The following is an 8,644-nucleotide window of genomic DNA, read 5'->3' on the forward strand; positions in this document are numbered from 1 at the left end:
ATGAGAGTGCCCACTTAAAGGATCTGCTGTTAAGTTCAGATATTACAGGACACCTTATGAGGTCTTTTGTAGCCTATGTCTTACTGGATCAGGACTGTTTACAAGGGGGACCAATACAATATGGTGGTTCGATAGTATGGCTCCAAAGTATATACTGTCCAGTTATGCCATATGACTGCATAACATTTTGAAATGTTCCCTTTAAGAGTGCCTCACTGTGACTAGGGGGCTCTGGCCATGTTAAGTACTGGGGCCTAAAGACTTGGGCCTCTTGGCCTTTATTTTTTCTGTAAGCAATTGACATCTTGTGAGGATGCAGATATTTCATTTACAGCACAGAGGCTCATGCACACTAAAGTGGCTGACAAACAACAATAAATCAAAGGAAGAAGTCAATGGCATACAGGATAGATATATAATATACACATATATAAACATATAGAGGTCGGACACTCAGAAGTGGCAGGGGCACACGCCAGCAGCAGGCCATACTTCATTATTCTTTTTGATATGGCTGAATGGAAGAAATACTGTGAAGCTGTGGTCCAAGAGATCAGCATCACGTTAACAGCATCTTTATAACAAAAAGTGAGCCCAAAAAATACAACAAACCAAAAAGATTGCATGCCAGTTAGGAAGGCATTATGACTGGCAGGTGCAGGGCAAGGTTACTACCAGCCAGTAATACTAATGAGTAATGAGCAAAGAGGAGAATGGTGGATGGTAGGAGTGAGAGCATTCAGGTAAGTCTCCATACATTGTTATGGCATTCTGGCACAATCAGAATTGTCTCTGCAATACTTGCGGCCTGTGCCTGCTGACTGGCATATACCCAGCACAATCCCCCAGAACAGTCTTGTCACTTGTCACATCAGATTGTGGTGTTATGATACATGGAGGTAAATATTATTCCTCACTGATGGAGAGCAGAAAACTTCAATGTCTGACAGTTCCCAACACAGCCCATCATCTGTAATAGACAACATGAAGAGATGGCATCAGGGGAGAGGAGCTGGTGATCCAGCAGTGGTGCCAGGGTGCCCGGGTCAGCCTGCTTCCTTCATGTGCCTTAGTCATGCAGAGAAGTATTCAGGACAGAGCCAGCTCCTATAGCGATCTCTCCATGGCACTGACTGATTCCCATACAACATACCTTATCTTACAGAGTAACTCATCAGTGCCCTGGGTACATAGATGGGCACCACCATACACACTGCTGCCCAGGGGCTCTGCAGAAGCCTCTCATCTATTTCCCATTCTCCCTTCCTGGTAGGAGCTGGCAGCAGAAGCCTGACCATACACAGGGCACTTTATTGTGACCCCTTTACCAAACCTATGCCAGCAGTGATGCCCACTACAAGTCCACTTCAGGCTGGCAGCCGCTCTCCTCCACAGCACATTATATACATGTATACAGTCTTACCTGTGCCAGCTGCTCAGGACCCAGCCTGTATTCACCAAGAAGCCGTCCTGCCCTGTCCAGCTGTGCTCTGCCTGTCAGTGCCGCCGCCTGGTACCTCAGCCGCAGCCCCACCGCGTGTCACCCAGGCACTTTCCATGACACTTTTCTCTCTCCTGCTTGCCTCTTCTGTGCCCACTCCTGCAGCACCTCCCCCGTGTCTAGGATTGGTTCAGTCTGGTGTTGTAACATTTTCTGCGAGATTGTAGAACACTGTGAGATATACAGCTGATGTAGCAGCTGATTGCTGATTCGCTGGGCTGTGACACACCCTCTTTCTCTTATTTGTTGTGCCACGGCCCAGCTGATCTTCTACCTCACAGAAAACTTTAGAGAAGTGGGAGGAGAAGGCAGTCAGGACTTCTGTCAGTTCAGCACAGGTACAGAAGAGGAGGACACTGACAGACAGTGTATACTGGCTGGCTGCACTCTGCTATGTTATTGTAGCAGAACTGAGTGCACTCTGCTTCATTAATGTAGCAGAGGTAAGTGTTCTCTGCTGTGTTAATGTAGCGGAGGTGAGTGCTTTCTGCTGTTAATGTAGCAGAGGCGATTGCGCTCTACTATGTTCATATAGCAGAGATGATTGAGCTCCGCAACTTTAATGTAACACAAAAGATTGCGCTCTGTTATGTTCTTATAGCAGTGGTGATTGCGCTCTGTTATGTTCTTGTAGCAGAGGTGATTGCGCTCTGTAATGTTCTTATAGCAGAGGTGATTGCGCTCTGTTATGTTCTTATAGCAGAGGTGATTGCGCTATGTTATGTTCTTATAGCAGAGGTGATTGCGCTCTGTAATGTTCTTATAGCAGAGGTGATTGCGCTCTGTAATGTTCTTATAGCAGAGGTGATTGCGCTCTGTAATGTTCTTATAGCAGAGGTGATTGCGCTCTGTAATGTTCTTATAGCAGAGGTGATTGCGCTCTGTTATGTTCTTATAGCAGAGGTGATTGCGCTATGTTATGTTCTTATAGCAGAGGTGATTGCGCTCTGTAATGTTCTTATAGCAGAGGTGATTGCGCTCTGTAATGTTCTTATAGCAGAGGTGATTGCGCTCTGTTATGTTCTTATAGCAGAGGTGATTGCGCTCTGTTATGTTCTTGTAGCAGAGGTGATTGCGCTCTGTAATGTTCTTATAGCAGAGGTGATTGCGCTCTGTAATGTTCTTATAGCAGAGGTGATTGCGCTCTGTAATGTTCTTATAGCAGAGGTGATTGCGCTCTGTTATGTTCTTGTAGCAGAGGTGATTGCGCTCTGTAATGTTCTTGTAGCAGAGGTGATTGCGCTCTGTAATGTTCTTATAGCAGAGGTGATTGCGCTCTGTTATGTTCTTATAGCAGAGGTGAGTGCGCTCTGTAATGTTCTTATAGCAGAGGTGATTGCGCTCTGTTATGTTCTTATAGCAGAGGTGATTGCGCTCTGTAATGTTCTTATAGCAGAGGTGATTGCGCTATGTTATGTTCTTATAGCAGAGGTGATTGCGCTCTGTAATGTTCTTGTAGTAGAGGTGATTGCGCTCTGTAATGTTCTTATAGCAGAGGTGATTGCGCTCTGTAATGTTCTTATAGCAGAGGTGATTGCGCTCTGTAATGTTCTTATAGCAGAGGTGATTGCGCTCTGTTATGTTCTTATAGCAGAGGTGATTGCGCTCTGTAATGTTCTTATAGCAGAGGTGATTGCGCTATGTTATGTTCTTATAGCAGAGGTGATTGCGCTCTGTAATGTTCTTATAGCAGAGGTGATTGCGCTCTGTTATGTTCTTATAGCAGAGGTGATTGCGCTCTGTTATGTTCTTATAGATGAGGTGATTGCGCTCTGTTATGTTCTTATAGATGAGGTGATTGCGCTCTGTAATGTTCTTATAGATGAGGTGATTGCGCTCTGTAATGTTCTTATAGATGAGGTGATTGCGCTCTGTAATGTTCTTATAGCAGAGGTGATTGCGCTCTGTAATGTTTTTATAGCAGAGGTGATTGCGCTCTGTAATGTTCTTGTAGCAGAGGTGATTGCGCTCTGTAATGTTCTTGTAGCAGAGGTGATTGCGCTCTGTAATGTTCTTATAGCAGAGGTGATTGCGCTCTGTAATGTTCTTATAGATGAGGTGATTGCGCTCTGTAATGTTCTTATAGATGAGGTGATTGCGCTCTGTAATGTTCTTATAGCAGAGGTGATTGCGCTCTGTAATGTTCTTATAGCAGAGGTGATTGCGCTCTGTAATGTTCTTATAGCAGAGGTGATTGCGCTCTGTAATGTTCTTATAGCAGAGGTGATTGCGCTCTGTTATGTTCTTGTAGCAGAGGTGATTGCGCTCTGTAATGTTCTTGTAGCAGAGGTGATTGCGCTCTGTAATGTTCTTATAGCAGAGGTGATTGCGCTCTGTAATGTTCTTATAGCAGAGGTGATTGCGCTCTGTTATGTTCTTATAGCAGAGGTGAGTGCGCTCTGTAATGTTCTTATAGCAGAGGTGATTGCGCTCTGTTATGTTCTTATAGCAGAGGTGATTGCGCTCTGTAATGTTCTTATAGCAGAGGTGATTGCGCTATGTTATGTTCTTATAGCAGAGGTGATTGCGCTCTGTAATGTTCTTGTAGCAGAGGTGATTGCGCTCTGTAATGTTCTTATAGCAGAGGTGATTGCGCTCTGTAATGTTCTTATAGCAGAGGTGATTGCGCTCTGTAATGTTCTTATAGCAGAGGTGATTGCGCTCTGTAATGTTCTTATAGCAGAGGTGATTGCGCTCTGTAATGTTCTTATAGCAGAGGTGATTGCGCTCTGTAATGTTCTCATAGCAGAGGTGATTGCGCTCTGTTATGTTCTTATAGCAGAGGTGATTGCGCTCTGTAATGTTCTTATAGCAGAGGTGATTGCGCTCTGTAATGTTCTTATAGCAGAGGTGATTGCGCTCTGTTAAGTTCTTATAGCAGAGGTGATTGCGTTCTGTTATGTTCTTATAGCAGAGGTGATTGCGCTCTGTAATGTTCTTATAGCAGAGGTGATTGCGCTCTGTTATGTTCTTGTAGCAGAGGTGATTGCGCTCTGTAATGTTCTTATAGCAGAGGTGATTGCGCTCTGTAATGTTCTTATAGCAGAGGTGATTGCGCTCTGTAATGTTCTTATAGCAGAGGTGATTGCGCTCTGTTATGTTCTTGTAGCAGAGGTGATTGCGCTCTGTAATGTTCTTGTAGCAGAGGTGATTGCGCTCTGTAATGTTCTTATAGCAGAGGTGATTGCGCTCTGTTATGTTCTTATAGCAGAGGTGAGTGCGCTCTGTAATGTTCTTATAGCAGAGGTGATTGCGCTCTGTTATGTTCTTATAGCAGAGGTGATTGCGCTCTGTAATGTTCTTATAGCAGAGGTGATTGCGCTATGTTATGTTCTTATAGCAGAGGTGATTGCGCTCTGTAATGTTCTTGTAGCAGAGGTGATTGCGCTCTGTAATGTTCTTATAGCAGAGGTGATTGCGCTCTGTAATGTTCTTATAGCAGAGGTGATTGCGCTCTGTTATGTTCTTATAGCAGAGGTGATTGCGCTCTGTAATGTTCTTATAGCAGAGGTGATTGCGCTCTGTAATGTTCTTGTAGCAGAGGTGATTGCGCTCTGTAATGTTCTTGTAGCAGAGGTGATTGCGCTCTGTAATGTTCTTATAGCAGAGGTGATTGCGCTCTGTTATGTTCTTATAGCAGAGGTGATTGCGCTCTGTAATGTTCTTATAGCAGAGGTGATTGCGCTCTGTAATGTTCTTATAGCAGAGGTGATTGCGCTCTGTTATGTTCTTATAGCAGAGGTGATTGCGCTCTGTAATGTTCTTATAGCAGAGGTGATTGCGCTATGTTATGTTCTTATAGCAGAGGTGATTGCGCTCTGTAATGTTCTTATAGCAGAGGTGATTGCGCTCTGTTATGTTCTTATAGCAGAGGTGATTGCGCTCTGTTATGTTCTTATAGATGAGGTGATTGCGCTCTGTTATGTTCTTATAGATGAGGTGATTGCGCTCTGTAATGTTCTTATAGATGAGGTGATTGCGCTCTGTAATGTTCTTATAGATGAGGTGATTGCGCTCTGTAATGTTCTTATAGCAGAGGTGATTGCGCTCTGTAATGTTTTTATAGCAGAGGTGATTGCGCTCTGTAATGTTCTTGTAGCAGAGGTGATTGCGCTCTGTAATGTTCTTATAGCAGAGGTGATTGCGCTCTGTAATGTTCTTATAGCAGAGGTGATTGCGCTCTGTAATGTTCTTATAGCAGAGGTGATTGCGCTCTGTAATGTTCTTATAGCAGAGGTGATTGCGCTATGTTATGTTCTTATAGCAGAGGTGATTGCGCTCTGTAATGTTCTTATAGCAGAGGTGATTGCGCTCTGTTATGTTCTTATAGCAGAGGTGATTGCGCTCTGTTATGTTCTTATAGATGAGGTGATTGCGCTCTGTTATGTTCTTATAGATGAGGTGATTGCGCTCTGTAATGTTCTTATAGATGAGGTGATTGCGCTCTGTAATGTTCTTATAGATGAGGTGATTGCGCTCTGTAATGTTCTTATAGCAGAGGTGATTGCGCTCTGTAATGTTTTTATAGCAGAGGTGATTGCGCTCTGTAATGTTCTTGTAGCAGAGGTGATTGCGCTCTGTAATGTTCTTGTAGCAGAGGTGATTGCGCTCTGTAATGTTCTTATAGCAGAGGTGATTGCGCTCTGTAATGTTCTTATAGATGAGGTGATTGCGCTCTGTAATGTTCTTATAGATGAGGTGATTGCGCTCTGTAATGTTCTTATAGCAGAGGTGATTGCGCTCTGTAATGTTCTTATAGCAGAGGTGATTGCGCTCTGTAATGTTCTTATAGCAGAGGTGATTGCGCTCTGTAATGTTCTTATAGCAGAGGTGATTGCGCTCTGTTATGTTCTTATAGCAGAGGTGATTGCGCTCTGTAATGTTCTTATAGCAGAGGTGATTGCGCTCTGTAATGTTCTTATAGCAGAGGTGATTGCGCTCTGTTAAGTTCTTATAGCAGAGGTGATTGCGTTCTGTTATGTTCTTATAGCAGAGGTGATTGCGCTCTGTAATGTTCTTATAGCAGAGGTGATTGCGCTCTGTTAAGTTCTTATAGCAGAGGTGATTGCGTTCTGTTATGTTGTTGTAGTAGAGGTGATTGCACTTTCCTCTGTTATTGTAGTAGTGGAGATTGCGCTTTGCTATGTTATTGTAGCAGAAGCAATTGCACTCTGAAATGTTATTGTAGCAGAGGCACTTTTCTTATTAATGGAGCAGAGGGGAGTGCTCTCTGCTATTAATGTGATAGAGGTGCTCTCTTCTATGTTAATGTGACAGCAGTGAGTGCTCTCTGCTATGTTAATGTGAAAGAAGCTAGTGCTCTCTTCTATGTTAATGTGACAGCGGCGAGTGCTCTCTGCTATGTTAATGTGACAGAGGCGAGTGCTCCCTTGTCAGTGGTGAGTGCTCTCTGCTATGTTAATGTCACAGAGGTGAGTGCTCTCTTCTATGTTAATGTGACAGCGGCGAGTGCTCTCTGCTATGTTAATGTCACAGAGGCGAGTGCTCTCTTCTGTGTTAATGTGACAGCGGCGAGTGCTCTCTTCTATGTTAATGTGACAGAGGCAAGTGCTCTCTTCTATGTTACTGTGACAGAGGCGAGTGCTCTCTGCTATGTTACTGTGACAGGTGAGTGCTCTCTTCTGTGTTAATATGACAGAGGCGAGTGCTCTCTTCTATGTTCTTGTAGCAGAGGTGATTGCGCTCTGTAATGTTCTTATAGCAGAGGTGATTGCGCTCTGTTATGTTCTTATAGCAGAGGTGAGTGCGCTCTGTAATGTTCTTATAGCAGAGGTGATTGCGCTCTGTTATGTTCTTATAGCAGAGGTGATTGCGCTCTGTAATGTTCTTATGGCAGAGGTGATTGCGCTATGTTATGTTCTTATAGCAGAGGTGATTGCGCTCTGTAATGTTCTTATAGCAGAGGTGATTGCGCTCTGTTATGTTCTTATAGCAGAGGTGATTGCGCTCTGTAATGTTCTTGTAGCAGAGGTGATTGCGCTCTGTAATGTTCTTATAGCAGAGGTGATTGCGCTCTGTAATGTTCTTATAGCAGAGGTGATTGCGCTCTGTAATGTTCTTATAGCAGAGGTGATTGCGCTCTGTAATGTTCTTGTAGCAGAGGTGATTGCGCTCTGTAATGTTCTTATAGCAGAGGTGATTGCGCTCTGTAATGTTCTTATAGCAGAGGTGATTGCGCTCTGTAATGTTCTTATAGCAGAGGTGATTGCGCTCTGTTATGTTCTTATAGCAGAGGTGATTGCGCTCTGTAATGTTCTTATAGCAGAGGTGATTGCGCTATGTTATGTTCTTATAGCAGAGGTGATTGCGCTCTGTAATGTTCTTATAGCAGAGGTGATTGCGCTCTGTAATGTTCTTATAGATGAGGTGATTGCGCTCTGTAATGTTCTTATAGCAGAGGTGATTGCGCTCTGTAATGTTCTTATAGCAGAGGTGATTGCGCTCTGTAATGTTCTTATAGCAGAGGTGATTGCGCTCTGTAATGTTCTTATAGCAGAGGTGATTGCGCTCTGTAATGTTTTTATAGCAGAGGTGATTGCGCTCTGTTATGTTCTTGTAGCAGAGGGGATTGCGCTCTGTAATGTTCTTATAGCAGAGGTGATTGCGCTCTGTAATGTTCTTATAGATGAGGTGATTGCGCTCTGTAATGTTCTTATAGCAGAGGTGATTGCGCTCTGTAATGTTCTTATAGATGAGGTGATTGCGCTCTGTAATGTTCTTATAGATGAGGTGATTGCGCTCTGTAATGTTCTTATAGCAGAGGTGATTGCGCTCTGTAATGTTCTTATAGCAGAGGTGATTGCGCTATGTTATGTTCTTATAGCAGAGGTGATTGCGCTCTGTAATGTTCTTATAGCAGAGGTGATTGCGCTATGTTATGTTCTTATAGCAGAGGTGATTGCGCTCTGTAATGTTCTTATAGCAGAGGTGATTGCGCTCTGTAATGTTCTTATAGCAGAGGTGATTGCGCTCTGTAATGTTCTTATAGCAGAGGTGATTGCGCTCTGTAATGTTCTTATAGCAGAGGTGATTGCGCTATGTTATGTTCTTATAGCAGAGGTGATTGCGCTCTGTAATGTTCTTATAGCAGAGGTGATTGCGCTCTGTAATGTTCTTATAGCA

General features: G+C 43.6%; 1 protein-coding gene across 2 annotated transcripts in view; it reads right to left on the reverse strand.

Moving 5' to 3' along the window:
• IL1RAP (interleukin 1 receptor accessory protein) overlaps positions 1-1,614 on the reverse strand; it is a 263,454-nt gene extending 261,840 nt beyond the window's left edge. The window contains exon 1 of one of the 2 annotated variants that reach the window (XM_056565429.1): positions 1,424-1,609. The gene's annotated coding sequence lies outside the window, so the exon portion shown is untranslated. Of the gene's footprint in view, positions 1-1,423 lie in introns of both variants that reach the window. The other variant, XM_056565430.1, reaches the window with a different exon arrangement.
• Positions 1,615-8,644: the final 7,030 nt, after the last annotated feature.

This window comes from Hyla sarda, chromosome 3 (assembly GCF_029499605.1).
Source record: "Hyla sarda isolate aHylSar1 chromosome 3, aHylSar1.hap1, whole genome shotgun sequence".
Taxonomy (NCBI): domain Eukaryota; kingdom Metazoa; phylum Chordata; class Amphibia; order Anura; family Hylidae; genus Hyla; species Hyla sarda.